Raw genomic sequence first — 27,461 nt, 5'->3', positions numbered from 1 at the left:
GGACTGGTGACCTTTGAGGAGTTTGGTATCCTGAATCGCTGGTGTTAACCAACTAATTTAAACATTGTTCTGAATCAGTTCTGCTTTATATTAATTTTAGCTCAAGGGACCAGATTTAGTTACAGTACGCAGAAAGGGAAATATACCAGTGAGCGGGGTTGTATTGGTCGTTCCTAGAGTCAATAATTTTTACAAATGCAGGCAGGGAAAGGTCATCAAACTGGAGGATGAGGGGGACACCCCAAATCCTCCACGTGTGGTTGATGAGTGTTTGTTAAAACAGGTGTTTAAAAGCTTGGGGTCTGATCCATGTCTGGCTGATGCAGTCCCCACACTGCATAAGAAAGTTTTGGACAACTTGTTGTTGAGGTACCGAAAAGGTTACACTCCCAAGAAAGCCCAAACAGAAGCACATTTCATCTGTGCTATGTATTGTGCTGTAGATAATCTTGTAAAGGAGCGAGATGTTGTGCCAGAAAGTTTGGAACAGGAATTGGAAAAACTAAAATTGCAGAATGAAAGCCTGAAACATGACTTGCAAACTGCTGTAGCACAAAATGTAACCAAGGCTCAGCAGAGAACAGCTTTAACCCATACATGTACAGAAAGAATAAATCTACATGTGGAAGAGAAAGAGGAGCCCCTTCCAGGGCCTCCAGCAGCCCAGCCAGTAGTGATAGCAAAAATGCCTCAGCCTTCACGGCAAATATGAGAGGAAGTAAATCGTCCTCTGACTGAAACTATAAAACAGGCACTGGCTAAACAAATGGACTCTTTGACTAAGAAAACATGTTTGTCTTGGCTGTTGGAATACATGGCTAGAAAACCTTTAGATCTTGAAGATTTAGAAGAACTGATAATAACTTGTGCTGGCCCTATGGAAGGAACGGCTTTGTTGGCAGAAATTGAGGCAGAGTTAAACAAAGGTGATAGAGATGGGGTTATCCAGAAGGTAGCTCGATACTTTCTGACCCTCTCTGAATTGAGGACAGCTTTGTTAATACATCAGAAGGAAGGAGACTCTGTTATGGCTTATTGTATTAGGTTGTTGTTGGTATGGTCTCTGGCTGAAATCAAGGAGAAACAGCTGACATTTAATCTATGATGGTTTAAGAAAACCTATTAAGGTGTTCATAGGATCCTGGATGGATTTAGATCAGGTTGAATTGATTAAAACAGCTCGGGAGGCAGAAAGGGTAGGAAGTGGAGCAGGTAATTCTTCTCGGAAAGTGATTAGTGAGGCTCCCTACATGCAATCAAGCAGGCTATAATGGCTCCAAGCACACTGATATGTGACGTGGTAGTTTCAATGACATAGGACAAGGCCGAGGATGGTATGGTAGGAGACGTGGAGTGTTTAGTGGGGGATCATTGCGAGCACAGATATGGTCTCAACTTCAGGAAAGAGGGGCAGATATAATCTGTTTGAATAGGCAACCTATGGAGACTTTGCTAACTGCTTTCATAGAATATTAGGGTTGGAAGAGACCTCAGGAGGTCATCTAGTCCAATCCCCTGCTCAAAGCAGGACCAACACCAACTAAATCATCCCAGCCAGGTTTTTGTCAAGCCGGGCCTTAAAAACCTTTAAGGATGGAGATTCCACCACCTCCCTAGGTAATCCATTCCAGTTCTTTACCACCCTCCTAGTGAAATAGTGTTTCCTAATATCCGACCTAGACCTCCCCCACTGCAACTTGAGACCATTGCTTCCTGTTCTGTCATCTGCCACCACTGAGAACAGCTGTGCTCCAGCTTCTTTGGAACCCCCCTTCAGGTAGCTGAAGGCTGCTATCAAATCCCCCCTCACTCTTCTCTTCTGCAGACTAAATAACCCCAGTTCCCTCAGCCTCTCCTTGTAAGTCATGTGCTCCAGCCCCCTAATCATTTTTGTTGCCCTCCGCTGGATTCTCTCCAATTTGTCCACATCCTTTCTGTAGTGGGGGGACCAAAACTGGACACAATACTCCAGGTGTGGTCTCACCAGTGCCAAATAGAGGGGAATAATCACTTCCCTCAATCTGCTGGCAATGTTCCTAGTAATAGAGCCCAATATGCCATTGGCCTTCTTGGCAACAAGGGCACACTGCTGACTCATATCCAGCTTTTCGTCCACTGTAATCCCCAGGTCCTTTTCTGCAGAACTGCTGCTTAGCCAGTCGGTCCCCAGCCTGTAGAGGTGCATGGGATTTTTCCTTTCTAAGTGCAGGACTCTGCACTTGTCTTTGTTGAACCTCATCAGATTTCTTTTGGACCAATCCTCCAATTTGTCTAGGTCACTCTGGACCCTATCCCTATCCTCCAGCGTATCTACCTCTCCACCCCAGCTTAGTGTCATCTGCGAACTTGCTAAGGGTGCAATTAATCCCATCATCCAGATCATTAATAAAGATGTTGAACAAAACCAGCCCCAGAACTGACCCCTGGGGCACTCCGTTTGATACCGGCTGCCAACTAGACATTGATCCGTTGATCGCTACCCGTTGAGCCCAACAATCTAGCCAGTTTTCTATCCACCTTATAGGCTGTGACGGGTTAGAGTCACAGAAACCCCCTTGGGAGCTGCCACCTGATGTGCTAAGACTACTTCTATCCCTGTTTTCCCTGCCAGCTCAGGACTCCAGCACCCTGTCTTGCTGAGCCAGACACTCCCATCTGCTCCAACACCAGACCCAGGATCAATGAATCACTTTCCCCAAAGCTGCAGGTTTACCTGGAAACAGCTCACAGAAGTGTGCTTGTCTTTAGCACTCAGATGCCCAACTCCCAATGGGGTCTAAACCCAAATAAATCCGTTTTATCCTGTATAAAGCTTATTCAGGGTAAACTCATAAATTGTTCGCCCTCTATAACACTGATAGAGAGATATGCACAGTTGTTTGCTCCCCAGATATTAATACATACTCTGAGTTAATTAATAAGTAAAAAGCGATTTTATTATAAAGTAGGATTTAAGTGGTTCCAAGTAGTAACAGACAGAACAAAGTAAGTCACCAAGCAAAATAAAATGCACAAATCTATGTCTAATCAAACTAAATATAGCTAAGATCCTCACCAGTTCCAGAATGCTCCTTTTTACAGACTAATCTCCTTTTAGCCTGGGTTCAGCAATCACTCACACCCCCTGTAGTTACTGTTCTTTGTTTGGCTGTATAATTGCTTGATTTCTAAGTAGCAATGTTTATAACTTTGAACACACAAATGGTGCCTGCATACAACTAGAATAAACATAACCAGTGAATCATAATCTTTACATAGATATGTTACATGGCATATGTAGCAAAATCCTATTCCAGGTATATTATAGATACATTTATAAGCACATCCCCCCATAAAGCCTTATGGGGTACACTGTCACATAGGCCATTCATCCAATCCATACTTTTTTAACTTGCTGGCAAGAATACTGTGGGAGACCATATCAAAAGCTTTGTTAAAGTCAAGATATATCACATCCACCGCTTTCCCTATACCCACAGAGCCAGTCATCTCATCATAGAAGGCAATCAGGTTGGTCAGGGATGACTTGCCCTTGGTGAATCCATGTTGACTGTTCCTTATCACCTTCCTCTCCTCCAGGGGCTTCAGAATGGATTCCTTGAAGACCTGTTCCCTGATTTTGCCGGGGACTGAAGTGAGGCTGACTTGTCTGTAGTTCCCTGGGTTCTCTTTCTTCCCTTTTTAAAATATGGGCACTATATTTGCTTTTTTCCAGTTGTCCGGGACCTCCCCCGATCGCCATGAATTTTCAAAGATAATAGTCAAAGCCTCTGCAATCACATCGGCCAATTCCCTCGGCACCCTTGAATGCATTAGATCTGGACCCATGGACTTGTGCACGTCCAGCTTTTCTAAATAGTCCTTAACCTGTTCTTTCACCACTGAGGGCTGCTCACCTCCTCCCCATACTGTGTTGCCCAGTGAAGCAGTCTGGGAGCTGACCTTGTCTGTGAAGACTGAGGCAAAAAAAGCATTGAGTATTTCAGCTTTTTTCCACATCATTTGTCATTAGGTTGCCTCCCCTATTCAGTAAGGGTCCCACACTTTCCCTTACCACCTTCTTGTTGCTAACATACCTGTAGAAACCCTTCTTGTTACTCTTCATATCCCTTGCTTTGGCCTTCCTGATTACACCCCTGCATGCTCGAGCAATATTTTTCTACTCCTCCCTAGTCATCTGTCCAAATTTCCATTTCTTGTAAGCTTCCTTTTTGAGTTTAAGCTCACTGAAGATTTCACTGTTAAGCCAAGCTGGTCACCTGCCATATTTGCTATTCTTTCTGCACTTCGGGATGGTTTGTTCCTGCTCCTCAATAAGGCTTCTTTAATATACAGACTGCTCTCCTGGATTCCTTGCCCCCTCATATTAGCTTCCCAGGGGATCCTACCCATCAATTCCCTAAGGGAGTCAAAGTCTGCTTTTCTGAAGTCCAGGGTCTGTATTTTGCTACTCTCCTTTAAATGATTTGATGGCAAGAACTAGATCACAGTCAACACTGCAACCAGGAGTTAAGGCTGTTGAGACCGTGGGAACAGGTACAGAAGATCTGCCGGTGAGTTCTTATGGCTTGTTATCCCCGGAATTGGCTCAAATGAAACTGGCAGCTCCCTATCAGGGTGGCTCCACGTTTCAGTAAAAATGCCTCGCCTTCAGCAACCCCTGTCCCTGCCCATCTTGGCTAATAGCCTCTATGAATTTAGCTCTTTCTTTTAAAAAAACAACAACAAAACACCTTGTTATAGTCTTGTCCTTTATAACATTTTCTGACAAGAAGTTCCACAGGTTAATTTTCCTGTGTTTATTTCCTTTTGTTTATTTTAAACCTGCTGCTTAGCAATTTTAATTGGTAACCCCTAATTCTTGTTACATATATAAAAAAGTAGTAAATAACACTTTTTTATTTACTTTCTCAACAACAGTCAGATTTCATAGACCTCTATTGTATTCCCCATTTAGTTATCTCTTTCCCAAATTGGAAAGTCCTAGTCTTGTTAATCTTTTCTTATATAAAGTTGTTCCAGACCCCTGATTATTTTTGTTGCTTTTTTCCTATCCTTTTTTTCTTGGATATGGCTATTGCACATTCAGTGAATGTTTTTAGGGATCTATACACAATGATTCCAGAACCTTTTTTCTTTTGGGTGGTAGCAGCTAATTTAGACCCCATTGTTTTATACATATAGTTGGAATTATGTTTTTCCAACGTGCATGACTTTGCATTTGTCAGCATTTAATTTCATCTGCTTAGTCACCCAGTTTTGTAAAATCCCTTTGCAACTCTTTAAAGTCTGTTTTGGACTTGACTATTTGAGGTTTTGTGTCATCTGCAGATTTTTGCCACTTCATTGTTTGCCTTTTTAATATATAGATCATTTAACAGTACTGCCTTTTCCCAGTACAGACCCCTGGAAATGCCACTGTTTACCTCTCTCCATTCTAAAAACTAACCAGTTATTCTTGCCTTTTGTCTCTTATCTTTGAACCAGTTATTGATCCATAAAGAACTTTCTCTCTTATCCAATAACAGTTCACCTTGCCTAAAAACCTTCAGTAAGGGTTCAAAGACTTTCTGAAAATCTAAGTGTACTATATGCACTAAATCATCTTGTCTGTATCCTTGTTAATCCTCTCAAAGAATTCTAGTAAACTAATCTTTACTATGATTTCTTAACTGTAAAGATGAATGCAAATTTCTTTAGTTCTTCTATATTGGCTTTATTCTTCTTGGGTGTTCCAAGGTGCTAAGGAGACCTTAATTACCCAATGGCCTGACTGGTTCAGTAGTAGGCTTCCTGCTTTTGATATTCTAGCAGTATAGGAAAATCTCAAAATCTGAAAGCAGCCACCAGGCTTGATTCTCTGAGGAGGGGAAAGTTTAAAAAAAAAAAAAAAAAAAAAAGATTTTGGAAAGTCTAAATTCCAGTATTAGGATAGATAACAGTGCAGATTTAATCAAACTCCTAGCCAAAGTAAACCTTACTGTGGGACCAACTTGAAGCCAACCTCTGCAAAAAAGTCCTGTACAAAGGTCATGTTAGAGTTGTTTCCCTGATAATGTTTACTCTAGCAGCATTTATTTCACTAAGCTCAAAGGAAAAGAAAAAAGGCTGAAAGAAAGCAAAGTAAAAGGGAATAAAAGAAATTTCTATCCAGGTAACTGATTTTCCAGTACAAAAGCTCTCCACAACTCAATAAAGGAATATCAAGTTGCTAAACCCAGTAAAGGGGATGATAAGAAGGAAGAATTTGGAAGATGGGGAAATCTGGCACTCTATTGTAACAGAATCTGCCATTCCCTTTAAGGCCATAAAAGACACTCAGGGCATATGGACATTTCATATACCAAATAAGGCATGTATTTCTGTGTGGGTACAAGGATTAATATCCAAGATATTAACAAAAGGGTGGCAAGAAGCTTCAGGAAAACATGCTTTAGTAGTTAAGAGGGAATATAATCAATCTGACAAAAGATGCTTAGGGATCTCAAGTGTAATAAATGGTGCATATGCATTGGGGGCCAACATATCCCAAGCAATTAATACCAAAACTGGGGAATTGTGGGACGCACATACACCACATAAAAAAACCCCTCAGATACACCAACACCATCAGAAAAAAGCACCCCAAGAATACATAATTCAAGGGGCTTGCTTTAAAAATAAAACTAAAATTCCAGTCATAAATATAGGATCAAGTGTAAAATTGTATAACATCACTGAGAATATGAAAATGTGTCAATGAAAATGTAATTGGTGCACACAGAACACATTTACTGGGGTATGGTAATAAATCTGTATTTAAAGTGTCCAAACAAAAGTTCTCTAACATAGATGTGCTTTAAAATGCCATACCACATATGGGGACAATATGTAATATATGGAAGTATAAACTTGGGTTAATGTAACCAACTCAACACAAAAACACCACAATGTTCCTAAACGTATGAAATGGTTATTTCCCAATTGTAATCATAGTATATACACACAAGGAATCTAAATTTAAGATTTCTGTAATCTTACTTCCTCCCTAAGAAGTGGATAATCAACAGTCTGTCACAGAGTCACCAGGCTAATGTTCTAAAACTGCTCTCTAAAAAGCCAGTCAAAACCCTGGTAAAGCATGCCTCCCCTCACAGTGTTGCCGGGGCAAAAAAGCCTAAGTCAGGGGTCTCAAAGTCCCAGCCCACGGGCCATCTGCGGCCAGAGAACCTCCCCACTGCGGCTCGCGAAGGAGAGACGCATGCAGCCACGCGGCCAGCACTGTCTGCTGCAGGCACCGCCCCCCACCCCGCAGCTCCCATTGGCTGGGGGAGAGGGACAGAGATACCATCACTAGTCGCCGGGCAGAGTTAGCCATGGAGGCAGCATCATTAGTTGCCGGAAAGAGTTAGCCATGGAGGCACATCACTTTTTTCCACAATGAATATAAACAAGTCAAAATACTGAACACAACGCTCTGATGCACACCTTGCTGCAATCCTGAAGGTTTCAACTGCTCAGTCACTGAGGCCAGACATCAACAAACTGACAGAACTGAATCATTGCCAGGTGTCTGGCAAACACTAAAAACTCTCTGGCAGGTGAAGAATTATATAAAGTTGTATGACAGTTTTATTATTTCTAAGAAATTCGAAATAAAAAATACAATATAAACGTTTTCTTTTCTGAACACCATCTTCAGTGTCATTATTGGCCCGCTGGGAGGATTTGAGGACTGGCACTGGCCCTTAGGTAAATTAAGTTTGAGACCCCCTGGCCTAAGTGGTCTTGGCCTTCCTGTGTCTGACCTCGGGGAATTTAGTATCCCTGCAGTGAGTCCAACTGGGCACGGCTCCTGAGGAAGCCAAGGGGCCCTGTGTGTCAACTCTGTAGTCAGCTGTAACTCTCAGCCAACATTGTAAAACAGAGGGCTTATTAATTAACAGGTGTACAATGTGGAACGGACTTGTTGGCATGGGAATCGTTAACTTTTAGCCAAGTCCATCTTGGTTTCCCTGCCTCTCTCCCAACCACAGACTGCCCAGCTTCTAGCAACCCAATCTCCAACACGCCCATTGCTCCTCCTCCTGGTCTTTGGCTCATTTCCTGGACAAAGTGTCAACTGGTCGCATCCCCCATGCCTAGGTTTTAGGTTACGAAGAGCACCTTCTATAGCTTACGTGCAGGCAACTGTAGTAGCCATACCTGCCCTCAAGGGTCTTAGCAAGTCACATACCCTTCTTCCTACCACCTAAGCATTGGTGCAACACACAGGAAAACTAAGGCACCACACAGTATTTGTGCAAAACAGTCAGAACTCACATAGGTTCACAACAAAAAAATGTACCAGGTAATATATGCCAGCACCTGGAAAATAAAACAGGATATTATGGCATAGTACCAGAAGGAAATGGATTATAGTAAATACCCAAAGTGAAATGGAAACAAATAATAGGAGCCCAGTAAAAATAGGGCACCTTAATCATAGAAGGAAATTGAAATTTGGATTAAAAAGGGGGTAACCTCACCAGAATTTACAGTGGAAAAAGGATTGGTGTGAATTATATAAAATAAACCAAAACATATGTTGGTATCAAAAGGAAAAGAGTAATGTAGTAATAAATAACCTGGCCTATGGACCAAGGAATGTAACGTACTCGTGAAAAATGTAACTCACTTCCAGTATGAACAATATCAATGGCACCCTCAGATAACTAAAACCTTTATGACTCACCCTGGATTAGCATCGCCAAATTTAAGGAAATTAAAGTGAAACGATACAGATTGGGATATTAAAATACAAACTAATCAAGGCATACTAGACCAAATAGAATGGTCAACTAGATTGATAATATCTGTAAAAGGTACGCTTGCTCGGAAACATAAAATTGTTAAAAAATCTGTAGAAAAAATAAGATCTCAAATGTGTGCTTGGTATGAAGTTGAATGGACAATGTTATTTTAAATTTCTAAAACTGCAGCATTATTCCTTGTATGTTTCTGTTTTAAATACCAAATGTGTAAACAATATAAAAAAAAACAAGCTTTGCAAAAAACTTATAAAATTAAGTTATTGGATTATGCTACTAAAAATCATAAGATAATGCTTTGAGTTTTATAAAAACCAGAAAAGGAGACACACAATCTAATAGTGTACAAATTGTGGGTATGATTGATGCGATATTACAATTATCTTTGTTAATTGAATATTGAATGGGGGACTGTTGGGATGGTGCCGAATTGTTGTGGCCATACTGAATGAATGGTGAGAACATGGCTTGACATGACTGAACTGCGAAAGAGGATTCTGGGAGCAGAATCCTTCTCTTAGCAGCAGGCAGATGGCAGAGTTGAAAGTGACTGGCTCCATGCTGCGTGTATGATCAATACTGATCATTGGGTCAGCAAATATGTCCACCTGAAAGCAAGCAACACACGTAGAACATCCTGAGTGGAGTATGGGCTGACCGGGGCATCTCAACCCTGTTGAAGGACATCACGCAGGAGGCTGAAGTGAATGATTGATAAGGGAGTGAATGTGGGGTAATGTTCAGTTGGCACCACTCTGCAGTCTCCTCCTAAAGTATTAATTAGGTAAAAATTAGTAGCCACACGCCCATTGGGCATGCTTGTAAGACATGTGACTCCTTTGAGGAAAAAGAGTATAAAAATTAAGCAAATTAAGTTACTGTTGGGAATTCCTTAATTAACACTTAAAGAAGCAACGCTGCTAGACAGAGTAGCAAAAACTCTGCTCCGTGGGCTTGAGTAGGACCATGAGTCAGAGGGGTTTCTAGGCAGCCAAGGCCTTGCCTTGAGGGAATCCGAGACAGATCAGAGGGCTGAGGAGACTAGACCTAGAGGGAAGAAGTCTTCCATGGAATTAATAACCTCCTTCTCTGTTTGCCAAGCAGGAACTGTGTGAGGCTAGCACAGGGCCTGTTTGTATATGTTTGTGAAAGAGATGCTCGCTAAGAGGAATGTATAGCTCTTACTGTATAGTTCTTTAATGTCTAACATAGGAGTTATGTGCTTAATGTAACCTTTACAGTTTGTGTAATTCCTTCTCAAATAAACTGCAGTTTACGCAAGTTAATTATTGTGGACCTTTTTCATTGGTATGACAGTAATCTGCTCTGGCAGGAGCCATTAAAGATCCAATCTGGGGTAGTAGCACCTGGTGCCAACTACCCCTACATATAACTATGAGCTACTGAATGTCTAATGCAACACCTCCTCAACCTATATTTACTCACAAAAATAGTCACAGTAATTTGCAGATGGTTGAAACATTTCTACTCACCCTCCAAACCTGTGTCTAATGAGTACATACACGTGTCACTGTCACAATTGAATGCATTGAATGCACGAAATCTTCCCTGTGACATTTGCATCTCCTTGTTGCACAGGTACTCACACAGCCACATTGCACAAAGGTGGGGATGGCTTCTGGAACAGGTGGCATTGTGACAGATTTTCGTTACCAATCTGCCTGGAGCATTAGGTGATCAGGCTGATGCTGCAGGATCGTTTGGGGAGGAGATGACGTAACACACCAAGTGTTTAAATTTTAAAGCTTTATTAACAAAATAATAAAAATACAGCAGAGAGTGCTGGGAATGCTCCCACGTCACTCAAGGGAAGAAAGAAAGCAATAGAGCCCCAAGCCCTAACCCACTTTCAAACGCAGACCCCCACTACCCAAAGCTGGCCAGGTCTGGGTGTAACGTAAGAAGAAGAGGGGAAGGGGTGGACGGGAGTTCTTGCCCTGGGCCCAGGTCGTCCGGGGGATCCACTGTAATCTCCGAATTGCTCCAGCTCTCAGGAGGGTTTTAAGTCCTGGGCTCCTTTGGGGGTTTTCCATTCCGCGACCTCTGTTCCTGGTGCTCCTTGTGCCAGTCCAAATCGCTTTCTGTGGTCTCTTTCCCTTTCCCAATACATCCTGGCTCTGGAGACTGTTTTCTTTTCTGTCTTGGCCTTCACTGATCTCACTGTTATCTTTGCAGCTCTGTGTCTCACTTAGTTCTTCTTTTCTCACAGCTGGTTGGGGGGGGGAGTTGGACTTCCCCCCTTCTGTCTTGGTGGGTAGCAGCTGGCCTTGGGCAGGAGTTCTCTTATCTTTGGACTGAGCTTGTTAATTGCAGTGTTGAGTTAACCCGTTCTCTGCTCTTTTCTTTTTCTTCTCCCCCCTTTTCAGCCTCTTGTGACCTACAAAAAAACCTTCCACTCTCCACTCACACACCTTTAACCCTCCCCAAAATGCTTTGCGATGCTTGCAACAGTGTTAGCAATATACAGTGCTGATCTGCCTTCCCAGGGGACTCCCTAAGGGGAGGGGGCCATTGGGTTGTGACAGCAGCACCCTTATTTTAGGAACAAGATGTTCTGAGTTATCTATCACCTATTCGTTGTTGACAGGGGACACTTGAAAATACTGAACTGTTGCATGAGTCTATATATATGACTGATAATTTGCACATTTCAGGTACTGCCTGAAGGAGTCCATTGTTGGTGGCAGTTTCTCACTTGTTTTGTTTTTCTTAGCAAACAACTCATAGTACACATTATCCTAAGATGTGTGTTTCTTTCTACAGTATAATAAAGATACCAGTGAGACAGGGAGAGGAATAGACAGAAGCAGTCTGAGATGCACTACTTCCAAGATGCTTCAAACCCTCCGTTAGCTCTGGGTGTTCATCTGCTATCTTCAGCCATCTTTTTTCCCATGCCACTGAAAGCTGAAGTAGAGTCACATCCATTGACTGCATGAATGTTTGGCAGCATAAGACACATGTCCATTCTTAGCTCCGTAGCCACTCCATGCATGGGAATGAATCTCTTGTTTTGGCCAAAACCTCTTCTGAATAGATATGTACCCCAGAAACAGAGCAATATCTTGGGCACATAGATGCAACATCTGAGTCCAGTCTCCACATTAGCACCCTGTTTACTCTGACAGTTTGCTTTGCGTGAACATGCAAAAGCAGGCATGAATCTGCTTCCTTGTGAACTGCCTCGAGTTCTGCTATTGCAGAATGGTTGCTGGGCACTATTTTCACTGCTCATGCAATGTCGCAAAACCCAATAGCAAGGTATACTTCACGATGAGGTGACAACCTCCATTCACACTCCATGACCCAGTTACTAAGGAGAAAGTTTGCAATGTTTGGTTTATTCTTTGAATTTGATACCTACAAGTGTTGCTTTGATATGATGGAAAACAAAGTGGGGTTCTGAACGTCTTGCATTTCGACAATGCGGGCTCTCTCACTAGATTTGATTGATTCTTCATTGGCATGATTGTCACCACCCAACAGCAGTGTATTGACATTTTAGTCCAAGGATAATGGTCAGCAGCTGATCGACAGCTCCCCAAAAGTTTTACATATTACACTCTTAGTGCACATCATCTGCAGAAGATCATGAGGTCAATAATAGCTAATGTTGGCTCACAGGATGGTGGTACCTCAAACAATGACAGATTTTTCTCCTGCTAAGACAGTGTTGCTTTTTTGAGTCTTTCTTAGAGATCCATTCAAGTTGAAGAGGGCAAGATGCCAACTTATATTTTATCAGACCTTGGCTGTCAACATCTCAGGACTGGGAAATAACTCTCAGCTTGCTGAATAGCTGGCGATCAGTAGTTATTCCTTGTGCTATATGCTTCTACTTTTGTTTGATTGTTTTGTTGAGATTTTCAAATGATTTGAGATTATGCCTTTTTAAGGAATCAAAGACATCTCCCTCACCCCTTTGTGGCCTGCTGGTTAAAAACTACTTAATTTCTTGTGTGCCATTCTCTCTTATCATGCACAAATTTCTGCAATTTCAGTTGTGGTCACAGTAGACGATGCAGTGTCCACAAGTGGCAGTCTGTTGTCTGGGATTGTTCCAGGTTCAATGCTAAAAGTATTTGTCATTCAGTCACAGTGTTTACAGTTTGTTGTTTAGGAGTTTCATCTGCAGCAATGCACTTTGTGGTAGCTTCTTTGTGGAGATTTGGTACTGAAGGCTGCATTCTGCACATTTGTTATGTCATAGCTGTTACAGCTGACTTAAAATGTGCATTCTGGTAATACTTGGTCAGAGGTTTATCTTTCATGCAAAGATGTTGATGCTTCTCACAGTCCTTGTTCAGAAATTGCTTGATGGCCACATCATGCCGTACACCACCAAAGGGTCTGGCAGTCCAGTATACTACTCCTTGACTATCAGCTAGACAGAGCATGATTTTTATCCGTCTTCTGCTACATTTTTACAATTCACATGACCATACTGGAAGGCAAATGGAATAATCTCTGCAAATGTCTCATGCTCCACGGACTTGTTTTTGTCTCTCTTTGCTACTATGTAATCCATCAGTAGCTGGGAAAAACCCATTACATCGTTTTTCCAGAACAGAAATGTATCTGAATAGGTTTTTTCCTTGGGTATTCTAAGTGTCCATGAGCTGCTGGAGTGATTGGGTATTGTTCATGAAGTCTGCCAGAGCATTTGAAACATCAAAAACATTTTATAATTAGGGGCTAAGCGTCTTAGTTGCATAACTTCATGAAGAAGAAGACAGAAAAACTACTCAGATCAGTCCATTCTTCAAACAATGACAAATATTTTGATGTTTGCCAGAAGCTGGGAATGGGCAATGGGATGGATCACTTGATGTTTACCTGTTCTGTTCATTCCCTCTGAAGCATCTGGCATTGGCCACAGTTGGAAGACAGGCTACTGGGCTAGATGGACCATTGGTGTGATCCAGTATGGCCGTTCTTATGATATATTACATGGTACAAACAAGCTCATACTGTTGTGAGACTACAGACTTTTGCTTTAATTAAAAATATTTAATTTAAAAATACAGTCTCACCATAGCTTACTTAGGGTGCAGTGCGTAAGGTTACATCTTCAGTGCAGTGACCCACATGGGCACAACAGCACTTCACCAGACAGTGATGTAGCAGTTACTTGCAGATCTTTGCCAATGTAGCCTTCCCTGAACACACAGCAGCTTGCTACATTACTATATTTTAACAGTCAGGGAAATCTGTTGCCTGCATAGGACTGGAGAATTCACTCTACAGAGCTGGGGTGGGGAGATTTGAGGGGTTGGAAGCACTTCAACTAGGTACTGATTTTTCATCTGTCCTCCAACATAACTGGGTCAGCAGCCCAGTCTTTCACAAAGCTTTAGCATAGCAAAGCTCCCAAGCTTCATCAAAGCAGAACTTCTCCTTACCCCAAACCTGAATAATGTATCAGGCCATTTTTTCCTTAGGGTAGGTCTACACAGCAAAAGATGTGCCTGGGCTGGCCTACCCAAGCTTGCTTGAATTCAGCTTGCATGTGTAAAACTGTGAGCGAAGACAGAGCAGAGTGGTTTTCAGAGTAGGCTAGTGGGCTAAGCAGGTACCCATTGGCTGTGCCAGGCTTGTACTACCCGTTCTGGAGTCCGTGTTGCACTGTCTTTGTGGCTATTGTTACCCACGCTAGCTAGATTCAAACTAGCCCAGGTAGGCCAGTCCGTTCACAAATAGGACTCTGAAAAGATACCCTGCCCAAATGGCAGCTCGGGGTTTCGTATTTAACATCTCCATGTTTTCCATATCACATTGCCCAGAAAGGAATTAATCTCAGTCTCTCCCAATTGTGTTGGCTCTGCAGTACTAAAAACTTCGCTTTGTCACCCCAGGGGATAAATCTGGTTTTGAATGCACAGGGGGAGCAGACCTGCCCCTAAATGGACACTGGGAGAAGAGCTGTTGAATGAGAAGGCACTATTTCTGCATAGTCTATTTAAACATTCCTTTCCCCCTTACAATATGGTTCTTCTCTAGCTGTGCCTTTTGCCAGTATGTTAATTTGGTGTTTTCTCCTAAACTAACCTTACACTGTAACTCTCATTCTCTTTCCCTCAACAGGAAGCAGCTATGCAGATAGTCAGAAATTACACTTATCTCACTATTAGTTTGGCTCAAAAAGTCTGATGCAGACCGATAAACTCTACCGCCAGCCACGCTGCCTGTCACAGCCCTGTGGGGTTCCCTAAAGGCAGGCAGCTATTCAAAATGTATACACATACCCTCGCTCCCTAACCACTACATATACCCATCATCTTATAAAGTGAACCTGCCACGATCCAAAATACAATCTGTTATACTTCAGCTACAGTCAGATGGAGAGATTCAACAGTTGTTAAAATGCCTGATCCTTTAGGCAATGAAAGGGAAGTCTGTAAGAAATATTGTGCTTAGGAACTAAAAATGACTTCCCATGGCATATCCCTTTGTAAATGTATATCCAGAAGATGAAAAATCATTCATAGTTAACAGCAATGTGTATGTTACAGAGTATTTAAACATACCATACAGTACTTTTGAAGGAAAATATTTGGAGAACATTTCTGTATATGTTCCTTAAAGCAAAACGCTATGTTTTCATATATTTAAACAGCAAACAAATGCTGTTACTGCAAGAAACCAGCTAATTAAATATGCCAGATAGCTGATTTTACACTAATTGCTGGAATAATTGCTACCATGTTCCTAAGCAAAATTAGAACATTTTGTGTATGTAACAATATAGCCAACTCAGTATTTACCAAATTAATTCTTGTTCTTGGCTCATCTATATTTAATAGGAAGACTATTATAAAGACTATTATACTAACCTCTAAAAGATAATATAGATATGTACTGCACCAAGCTAATTGGCTCACTCATCCGTATAGGAAAGGTGGTGTGACCTCTATTATCCTAACATGTGTTTATTCATAAATATAAATTCCTTTGTTTTGCTTTATTCTAATTGCACTCCATTGTGCCTCACTGTGTTAGCTGGGCTCTTGAATGAATATGGACAGGATAGAGGAGAGACAATGTCTATCAATAAGGCAGTGGACTGGGAAGTGAAAGCTAGGTTCTCTTCCAATCTCTGCACTGATCTGCTGTGCAGTCACATCACTTCACCCCTTTCCACTCCCACCCTTTGCCCGTTTAAATTGTAAGCTCCCCAGGGCTTAATGAGCATCTTAATGTCTCTTAAAGAGCAGCAGTACAAGGTCTAGCACAATGGGGCCCTGATTTTGGCTGGGGCCTGTGGCAGGGCACCATCCGCTATGTGCCCCCTCATGGAATGACATGGCTCAGGTCCCTCCTAGTTCTCGCAATAATTTACTTGTGCCCCAAAATACATTCCTTTTCTAGGGATCTAATTATAAAAATACAATCCCCCTTTAGCCCCTCAGACCCAAACCCTTCCCTCTTGGGGCTTCATGTTCACTCTTGTTCCAAGGCTTCAGGTGCATAGTACCCATACAGTTCCTCTGAACAAGGAAGCTTCCCAGTCCCAGGGCAGGTCCTGGCCTCTCTGAAGAGGCTTTCCTGCTTGCATCCTCATGCCCTGGTCCCTAGGCTCACAATTCCTTCCCCCGGGTTAAGGAAGTCCAGAACCCTCTTCTTGATGGGGCTATGCAGGCTTCCCCAGCTCACCAGGATTTGGGTTCCAGCCCCACTCCCTGGGGGGGGTACCCTTTGTCTAACACACTTCTTCCCCTTGGTTCAGGGGCCTCACACCCCTCCTTGTAGGGCTGTGCTATAGTTCAGGCAGGCTTCCCCATCCCTTTCATTCCGACCCCAGGGAGCCTAGCTGATTCAGTGTTCCCAACTCAGCATTCTTCAGGTTATCTGTCCTCTCTCTCCTCTTCCTGGCATCAGCTAACCTCTGGGCTTTATCATGTTCAAGAAGCAGCTCCCTGATTAACACCTGTCCCCTAGTCCCCAGTTTGTCTGCTGCTCCCTTGAACACCTGTTTCCTTAAAGGGGCCATGTCATGAAACAGGGTTTGACTGGCCCTGAGTTCCACTCTCTCTTAATGGGGACAAACCATGCTGTTACAGGGCATTTAGGTACTACCATAATATAAAGAATAAATGACATGGCCCAGAGGTTCACTGGGGCAAGAGGGTGGTAGAGAAGGGCTTGGAAGGGGTATGAACTTGAAATGTCATTTATCACCTAAAAGGAAATGGATATTTGGATTTCATTTAGTTGCATTTCAGTCTAAAAGGAACTCCACACCAAAAGGCACTCAGCCAAAGCTCTTGGGACCCTTGATATGCCTTTAATAACACAATCATACTGTTGTCACACAACATAAAATGGAGCAGGACTTTTCTTCCCTCCTACCATGTATCCTTTAATTACCAGTTATGCAAACCATACAGCTAATGAAGAATTATTAATGACCATTTGATTTCAGTGCAAGGTAGAGACGGAGAGTAGACAGTTGGATATTTGGAAAGGACACCCGAAAAAGCTGCGTCCCATAACATCAGCAGATCAAAGGAAAGGAGAAGGCTCCTGAACAGCTGGCCGAGGTGAGCCTACTGTAAGGTTGACATCTTTACTTCAAAGTTAGAGGAATTATAAAAGGGATTGGGTGGCTGAGCAAATGTGACGTGCGTCTCACAGCTCTGAGAAAGTGCCAAGGCTTTTACCATGTATGGGACAAGGCAAACTATCCACTTGACGCCTAGGCTGCACTACGGGGTTAGGTCGAATTTAGCCGCATTAGGTTGATTTAAAAATGACTGCGTCCACACAACCAACACCATTCCGTTGACCTAAAGGGCTCTTAAAATTGACTTCTGTACTCCTCCCAGACGAGGGGAGTAGCACTGAAATTGACCTTGCAGGGTCGAATTTGGGATAGTGTGGATGCAATTTGACAGTATTGGCCTCTGGGAGCTATCCCAGAGTGCTCCATTGTTACCGCTCTGGACAGCACTTTGAACTCTGATGCACTAGCCAGGTACACAGGAAAAGCTCCGGGAACTTTTGAATTTCATTTCCTGTTTGGTCAGTGTGGCGAACTCAGCAGCACCAGTGACCATGCAGGCCCCCCAGAATCGCAAACTAGCTCCAGCATGGACCGAAAGGGAGATACTGGATCTGATTGCTGTATGGGGAGAATCTGTGCAGGCCGAACTCCGATCAAAAAGAAGAAATGCAAATATATTTGCCAAAATCTCACAAGGCATGTTGGACAGAGGCTACAACAGGAACACACAGCAGTGCCCCGTAAAAGTTAAGGAGCTCAGGCAAGCTTACCAAAAGACAAAGGAGGCAAACGGTTGCTCCAGGTCAGAGCCCCATACATGCCGCTTCTATGATCAGCTGCATGGCATTCTAGGGGGGGACCCTACCACTATCAAACCACTGTCCGTGGACATCTGCAATGGGGGAGTCTAATGCAACAGGGGGGAGGATTTTGCGGATGACGAAGAGGAAGAGGTGGAGGAGAATGTGCAGCAGGCAAGCGGTGAATCCGTTCTCCCCGGCAGCCAGGATCTTTTCATCACCCTGGAGCCAATACCCTCCCAAGGCGGGATCCCCGACCCTGAAGCCGGAGAAGGCACCTCTGGTAAGTGTACATTTGTAACTACAGTACAGGGTTTAAAAGCAATTGTGTTTAATGTTTGATTTGCCCTGAAGAACTGGGATGCATTCGCAGTCAGTACAGCTACTGGAAAGGTCAGCTCACATGTCTGGGGATGGAGCAGGAATCCTCCAGGGACATCTCCATGAAGCTCTCCTGGAGGTACTCTGAAAGCCTTTGCAGAAGGTTTCTGGGGAGGGCTGCCTTATTTCGTTCTCCACGGTAGGACACTTTACCATGCCAAGCCAGTAGCAAGTAGTCTGGAATCATTGCAGCACAAACCATGGCAGTGAATGGTCCTGCGTTTTGGTCACATTCAAGCAACATTCAGCCTATATCTTTCTGTGTTAGCCTCAATAGAGTGATATCATTCATGCCCACCTGGTTGAAATAGGGGAATTTTTGTAAGGGAACAGTAAAAGGACCCCGTTTATGCTGGGCTGTTTGCGCTTGGCTAAAATGGATCATCCCAGAGAATAGCCACACAGTGGGGGTGAGGGGTGAAGGGATCATCCCGGAGAATAACCATGCAGCAGTGGGAGGGGAGAAGGGATCATCCCAGAGAATAGCCACGTGGTGGGGTGGGGGTAGGTGTGTGCTGCACATCCACCCGAAAACCGCAGCCCCTCCTTTTAAATGTGAAACCCAACCCATTGCTTGCTCGGGGAAAGGAGTACACTGCAGTTTGAAAACATTCCCACATGTTATGAAGGCATAAGAAGCCAACCCCGCATACCAAAAGGCTTACCATGGCTGCATGGAAACCGAATTCTGTTGCCCAGCCGTGTGTGATGTGTCACCATACCGGTAGGCGCTCAATATAAAAGGCATAATGTGACCTTGTACCTAAAGTACATGTGCTGTCTGCTGTGAATTGCTTGATTCACTGTGAAAGAGTCTCCCTTTTGTTCTCAGAAATGTATCACCTTAAATTTTACTCTCCCTTTTTATCTCCCCCCGGTGCAAATGTTTCTATGCTCCCCCTATCATCTCCATTCCTGAGGTTATCGCATATTAGAAGGCGAAAAAAACGCACTAGCGATGACATGTTTTCCGAGATCATGCAGTCCTCCTGCACTGATAGGGCACAGCTTAATGCATGGAGGCATTCAGTGACAGAGGCCAGGAAAGAATTAAGTGAGCGCAAAGAGCGGAGGCAGGACGCAATGCTGAGGCTAATGGGGGAGCAAACAGACATGATGAAGCATCTATTGGAGCTTCAGGAAAGCCAACAAGAGCACAGACCCCCCCCCTGCATCCACTGTATAACCGCATGCCCTCCTCCCCAAGGTCCATATCCGCCTCACCCAGACGCCTAAGAACACGGGGGAGGAGGCTCTGGGCACCCAGCCACTCCATTCCAGAAGATGGCCCAAGCAACAGAAGGCTGTCATTCAAACAGTTTGATTTTTAGTGTGGCTACAATAAACAATGTGGCCTTGTCCTTCCCTCCTCCCCCACCCCACCCGAGCTATCTTGTCCGTTATCTCATTTTTTTTTTAATTACTAAAGAAAGAATGCATGGTTTCAAAACAATAGTTACTTTATTTCGAAGGGGGGAGGATGGTTGGCTTAGAGGGAATTAAAATCAACAAAGGGGGCGGGTTTGCATCAAGGGGAAACACACACAACTGTCACACTGAAGCCTCGCCAGTCATGAAACTGGTTTTCAAAGCCTCTCTGATGCACAGTGCGCCTTGCTGTGCTCTTCTAATCGCTCTGGTGTCTGGCTGCATGTAATCAGCGGCCAGGCGATTTGCATCAACTTCCCACTCCGCCATAAACGTCTCCCCCTTACTCTCTCAGATATTATGGAACACACAGCAAGCAGCAATAACAATGGGAATGTTGGTTGTGCTGCGGTCTGACCTAGTCAGTAAACAGTGCCAGTGAGCTTTTAAATGTCCAAAGGCACATACTACCACCATTCTGCACTTGCTTAGCAGCCTATAGTTGAACTGCTCCTTACTACTGTCCAGGCTGCCTGTGTAAGGCCATGAGCCATGGGAGCAAGGGATAGGCTGGGTCCCCAAGGATAACTATTGGCATTTCAACATCGCCAATGGTAATTTTCTGGTCTGGGAAGTAAGTCCCTTCTTGCAGCTGTTCGAACAGCCTGGAGTTCCAGCGAGCATCATGCACCTTTCCCAGCCATCCCATGTTGATGTCGGTGAAACATCCCTTGTGATCCACAAGTGCTTGCAGCACCATTGAGAAGTACTCCTTGCGGTTCACGTACTGGTTGGCAAGGTGGTCCAGTGCCAAGATGGCGATATGCGTTCCGCCTATCGCCCCACCACAGTTAGGGAACCCCATTGCAGCAAAGACATCCAGTATGACCTGCACATTTCCCAGAGTCACTACCCTTGATAACAGAATGTCATTGGCTACTTGGATCACAGCAGCCCCACAGTAGACTTGCCTACTCCAAATTGATTCCAGACTGACCGGTAGCAGTCAGACATTGCAAGCTTCCACAGGGCTATCGCCATTCGCTTCTCAACTGTCAGGGCAGCTCTCATCTTGGTATTCCTGAACTTCAGGGTCGGGGAAAGCAACTCACATAGTTCCTGGAAAGTGGCCTTACGCATGCAAAAGTTTCGCAGCCACTGTGAATCATCCCCTACTTGCAACACTATGCAGTCCTACCAGTCTGTGCTTGTTTGCCGGGCCCAGAATCGGTGTTCCACTGTATCAACCAGCCTCACTGCCATCATGATGTCCCAACTGCCACAGCTCGTGCTTTCAGGAACGTCTGTATCCATGTCCTCATCAAAATCCTCCTTGTGCTGGCGTCTCTTAGCCCGGTTCTCCATATACTCAAGGATAATGTGCAAGGTATTTACAATGCTCACAGCAGCAGCGGTGATGGTGAGCTGAGAGGACTCCATGCTTGCCATGGTGTGGCGTCTACATGGGTAACCCAGGAAAAAAGGCACGAAACGATTGTCTGCCGTTGCTTTCACAGAGGGAGGGGTGACTGACGACATGTACCCAAAACCACCCATGACAATGTTTTTGCCCCATCAGGCATTGGGAGCTTAACCCAGAATTCCAATGGGCAGCGGAGACTGCGAGAAATGTGGGATAGCTACCCACAGTGCACCACTCGGTAAGTCGATGCTAGCCACAGTAGTGAGAATGCACTTGGCCGACTTAATGTGCTTAGTAGGGACATATGCAATAGACTGTATAAAATCGATTTCTAAAAATCGACTTCTATAAAATCGACCTAATTTCGTAGTGTAGATATACCCTGAGTCTCTAACGATAATTAGCAACTAGGCAGAAGGTGCTTTTCACAGTAGCTGGAGCAGGCATGTATTATCTGACCCTTTTCGTTTTGTTCTCTCTCATCCCTGATTTTATTTCATCTGATTGATAATACTTGCTGTTGATCACAAAAGAAATGAAGCTCTTATTGCTGTTATATTACTTGTATCACTGCAGCACCCGGCTTGGGGCCCTATTGTGTTAGACACTGTACTCACACAGAATAAGAGACAGTTCCTGCCCTGAAGAGCTTTTGATCTAAACAGACAAGAAAGACGAAAGGTGGGAGAAAGGAAGTATGATCCCCATTTTACACATGGGAACAGAAACAGAGACACATTAACTAACTCTCCCAAAAGTACACAGGAAAGTCTGTAGCACAGCGGGGAAGAGAATGCAGGTCTCATTCCCAGGCCTGTGTTTTAACCATAAGAACATGCCTCCTTCCTTAGTGACTGTTTGCTCAGATTTGGAAGTTTCTGGTGCATTTTTATTTTTCCAGATGTATTAAAACAATAAAACTGTCCAGTCACTTGGGATTATGATGTTTATTGTTGTGCAGCAGGCAGAGTTAAAAATAATATGAACTGATGAGCTAGTTCCAAAAAGTTCACTCTCCAGTAAAGATTTCAAATGTGAAAAATTCCTCTGGAAACTCACTGTCAAAAGATTATCTTAGGTCACTAGACAATGAGGTCTAAAGCTAGCTGAGCTCACTCAGAAGTGAAATGAGTTTGGTGATGATGTCAAGCCTTGTTGCTTGAAGACATTTGGCCACATCACTGAAACTCCACAGGATTTGACTAGAAAATCAGCACAACTGGTGCCCTCTGCACCTGCAGTGATAAAAAGTGGAATGAGAAGGCTTGGTTACAAGTCAGGACAGGTAAGTTGGCAGAGTTATAAAGGAACTTCATATAAGCACTAGAAATTACATCTATTCATTGGGATCATGTCTAGTCCCGGCACATGGGCACAAGGTGGGAGGTAAGAGGGTGGAAGGAGCCTTACTTGCACAAGGTCAGACACATTTGGCCTTAAGAGACTTGTCCCAGATCGCAGAAAGTGTCTTTGGCAGGGTGGTTATGAGAACCTAGGAGGAGTCCCAGATTCCTGCTTCCTGCTCTACTCACTAGCCTACACTATGTTTACACACATTCTGCTTATGAGATGGGATCTTAAAGTTATTTTAAAGTTCCTTAAAAATTCAGTTCCCCTTTTAAAGTCTGCCTCCTCCTGCTTTGATATTTCCCCCTCTGCGGCATAGCCAGAAAAGTGTGTGCCCTTGAGAAAAGAGGCAAAGTGTATTGAACAAATGACAAACTATTTTCAGAAAAAAGAGACATTTTTCCAGCACAATAAAACAAAACAAAACACAATAGCCATCCATTTAACAAGCTTTGTCCCAGAGTTTTTAGTTAGTTCCAAGCCTCCATCCCCCAAAAGGCAATACAAAATTATACAAGTAAATAACATAAGAAACCAACAGAAAAGCCCTTACAGAGAGGGCTCATAAATGGACCCTGGATAAGACATATTAAAAAAAATCCCACAAGGAAAAGAAATCAATGTATGTAGCACTCGAGGTGAGCGTGGGGGGTTTCCAGTTTTTTCATATGGTTATATAGTATTTAGTATTTATACAGTGCTTTTCAAATTCCAGGCTTTTTACCCATGTGAGGTAGGTCAGTAAATGGTACCCACATTTTGCAGATGGCAGACAGGTTAAGTGACTTGCTCAAAGCCACAGAGGGGGTAAATGCAGGAGCTAGGATGAGAACTCAGGAGTTCTAGTCTCCAGGGACTTAGACATGGCAGCATAGTCCAGTAGACAGGGCACTGGACCGATAAGGAAGGAGATCTGGATTCTATTCCTGACTCTGCCACTGACAAGCTCAAAATCTTGTCTCACTCACCAACAAAATTTGGTCCAATAAAAGCTATTGCCGCTCACACCTGATGTCTCAATATTGTGGGACCGACATGGCTACCACTGCCCTGATACGGACCTGTTGTGTGACCTGGGGCAATTCACTTAATCTCTCTTTGCCCAAGTTTCCTCTGGCATACTTTGTCTCTCTAGTTTAGGTAGAATTTATGCATTTCGGGTTAGGGACTGCCACACACTATGGGTGAATGCCTTACCTTATTGAAGTCAAGGGGAGTTTTGCCATTGATTTTAAAGGAATTGGGGTTTCACCCTACAGTGCATAATACAATGGCCCTCCAGCTTCAGATGGGGTCTATCAATGGTACTGTAACAAATAATCCTGTAATATGCTTAAACATGCTATGAACATAATTGTTACGACAATAGCTGAGAAAATGCACAACATCCTTGCCATACAATGGAGCCACACAAAGTTCCATTTATAACATGGTGATTCGATAGCTATTTTTTAAAGTTAAAATAAAGGATTACTGTAGTTTCATGTTTAGCCTTGTTGAGAAAGAAATAGGGCTACTAAAACTGACAATACCTGCTCCATAGCTCTCTGCTGAGTAAGAAGATAGGTACAATAATTGCATGTCTGAACGAAGACCTTTACCTGATGTTACTTAGTGTAGTATAGTTTTAGCAAAGACAATGATGCAAACCTTGGAAATCTGATGACAAAATTCTGGTGCGAAATTTAATTAATTAATTAAGACTACCCATCATAAATTCTGTATGCTTTGCAAGATTAAAACACAGTATTGCAAACAAAAAATAAAAAAAAAATCTATAATTGACTTGCGATGAATCTTTCTCAGTTCAGAAGCCAAAACTAGCAGGGAGACCCACTACCACATACTTAGAATTTAGCGCTAAAAATTAAAGATGGATCCAAACTGGAACAAGTGTATATGAACCTCACTGGAAACTTGAAGAATAGCAAATCTAGATCCAGACTTAGATTCAGACTAAGAACTAAATCTATTGAGAATATACTGAGATGTTTGGCTAGGAGAAAAGTAGATGACAGCCTTTTAGTTAACTTCTAAACAATGGGTTTGGCTAAGAAACTCTACTTATCTCCCTCATTTAAAGTGACGCATCCACTGAGGCTGTTGTCTTATGAGGTAGTGGATGAGTATAGCTGGCTATACCACCACATCATCTACTTTCTTTTCTAAGGATCCAATTGCAGAGAAGACATGCTCTCAACTGAAAGGCCATGCATTCCTGGCAATGACTGAGCAAGTAGAAAGGATTTTCTGGTATGGAATCCAGAGCCAGAATGAGTAGCGCTGAGTGAAAAAATTTGGACAAAAAGATGGGCTGACTCAAAACAAACCAAGAAAAATTTTTTTTTGCATCAACCTGAAATATTTTGGTCAATTTGAAATGAATTTTTTTTACTACTTCACTTTTTTTTTTTTTTTTTTTTATAAAGATGGCTTTGGTTCAAATTGAACTGGATTTTTTTCTTTTAGTTTTTGCTTCAGTTCCTGAAGGCTCTCTCTGACCCAAACTCAATATCTAGATGAATTTGGGGCTTTGACAAGAGCTAGGTGGCTGCAACTTGGTACAGCTAAGCCTAAAGAAATGTTGGTGGGTTGGATGAAGCATGCACAAATATCGAAGTTAAGAAAACAAGAACTGCCATATTGGGTTAGACCATGGTCAGTCTTGCCCAGTATAGCATCTCCAACAGTGGCCTATAGCAGAGCTTCAGGTGTGAAAAGAACATGGCAATTATGGAGTGACCCATCCCTGTCTTCCACTTCCGGCTTCTGTGGTCAGAGGATTAGGGTCATCGCGAGAATGAGGTTGCATCTCTAACCATCTTGGCTAAAAGCCATTGATAGAGCTATCCTCCATGAACTTACCCAGTTCTTTTCTGTACCCTGTTATGCTTTTGACCATCACAAGGCAATGAGTTCAATAGGTTAGCTGTGTGTTGTATGAAGAAGTACCTCTTGTTTGTGTTAAACCTGCTGCCTATTAATTTCATTGGGTGACCGCTGGAATTTGTACTGTGTGGAAAGATAAATAATACTTTTCTGTGAATTTTTTCCATACCATGCACGAATTTATAGACCTCTGTCAGCTATATGACAGATGTGTCAAGACATCTAGATAGACTTATGTGCAGTGCTGGGGAGGAACTAATGGTTGTGGTACTTGTAGGTACCAGTGACATAGGGAAAGGTAGGAGAGAGGTTCTGGAGGCCAAATTTAGGCTGTTCGGTAAAAGATTAAAGTTCAGGACCTTCATGGTAGCATTCGCTGAACTGCTACCATGTCCAGTTAGACAAGGTCTCAGTGTGTGGATGAGACTATGATGTTGGGAAGAGGAATTTAGATTTATTAGGACCTGGAAAACCTTTTGGGAAAGGAGGGGCCTATAGAGGAAGGATTGGCTCCACCTAAACCAAAAAGGAGCCCGATTGCTGGCATGTCAAATTAAAAAGTTCATAGAGGAGTTTTTAAACTAAGGGCTGGGGGAATGCCAACAGTTCAAACAAAGACATCCCCTAGGGGATGATCTATTAAAGGGGATACTCTATATCATAGTAAAGAGGAGAAAATAGAAGTTGATAAAATACAGGTAGGAACTGAAGAGAAAAAGAAAAATGAAAAAGAGTCTGTTACATCACTCGAAAGCAGGCAGCTAAAATGACAAATTTTGTAAGTTCTTAAATGCTAGAAGTTTAAAAACTAAGATGAGTGAATTTGAGTGCCTGGTATTAAATGAGGATATTGATATAACAGGCATCACATCTTTCTTGGATGGTAATAGCTAGTTTAGAGGTTTTTTTAGGTGTAGAGTTGGGGTATTTCCCACCCCCCCACACCCAGTGTACATTACTTTTCACTTATCAATATTGAGCTATACTGGCACTCCTAATACAGCGAGTCCATCTGCTCTTTTATAATGCAAATTCATAAATTAGGTATATTAATAGATCTTGGGTCATTCCCAGTAGCAGCTGTGTTCAAGAGCAAGTTCTTCCACCTCTAGGTGGTGATAAGTGTGACTATTTATCTCTATCATGGATCTAGCCCCAATTATCCACGCCTTTTGCTGTGATGTGCCCTACCTTGGCCTACACATTTGAAACTCCACAGAAAAGAACCCTAATGCTGACTGCAGAGATCTGTTCATCAAGCACCGTTTCACATGAGAAGCACATTACCCCTGTGACTTAGGGTCTGCACTGCTGGTAAGTAGGTTTCCAACTTGTTGGTTTTAACCAATGGCTTGGGACCTCAGACACTGTATCAAGGTCATGTCAGGTTTTAAAGAGAGTTGGCTGTTGTCAGGACATTACCGTTGAAAGGTTCTCAGATTTGCAATTACCCCTTCTTCATCCTTAATCTGACAGAGCCTGGAACTGTCACCCTGCGGGGCACACCAAAAGGGTCATTTTTCTCCCAATGGTTTGAGGAGGATGGGCTGAGAGTGGGTGTGGTATTTATGTCAGCTAGCTAGAGCTTTTATTAGCTGGTGTGTATTTTGTTCATTAGTAGATTTGGCATGGGAAAAGAGGGTGAAATAGTTGTCCATCGCATTACTAGATTGTGAAATTAAACTATGTAAGAGCCCCCAGCGCATGAAAAAGGGACACACATGTGTTTATAGATTGAAAGAAACACTAATAAATATTTGCTCTGATTAATAGGTCTATTCCTCAACTTCCTCTTACAAACATGCAGTGACTTGTCTCGCAACACAAACCTTCTCTCTGTCACACACTGTCCAGAAAGAATGGAGTTCCCCACATCTCATCTTAATTACCTACAAAAAGCCATACGAGAAAAACCTCATCCTCCTACTCATGCTTCTTAT

Source organism: Trachemys scripta, chromosome 7 (assembly GCF_013100865.1).
Source record: "Trachemys scripta elegans isolate TJP31775 chromosome 7, CAS_Tse_1.0, whole genome shotgun sequence".
NCBI classification, from domain to species: Eukaryota; Metazoa; Chordata; order Testudines; family Emydidae; genus Trachemys; species Trachemys scripta.
Note: the sequence above shows the minus strand (reverse complement) of the source record.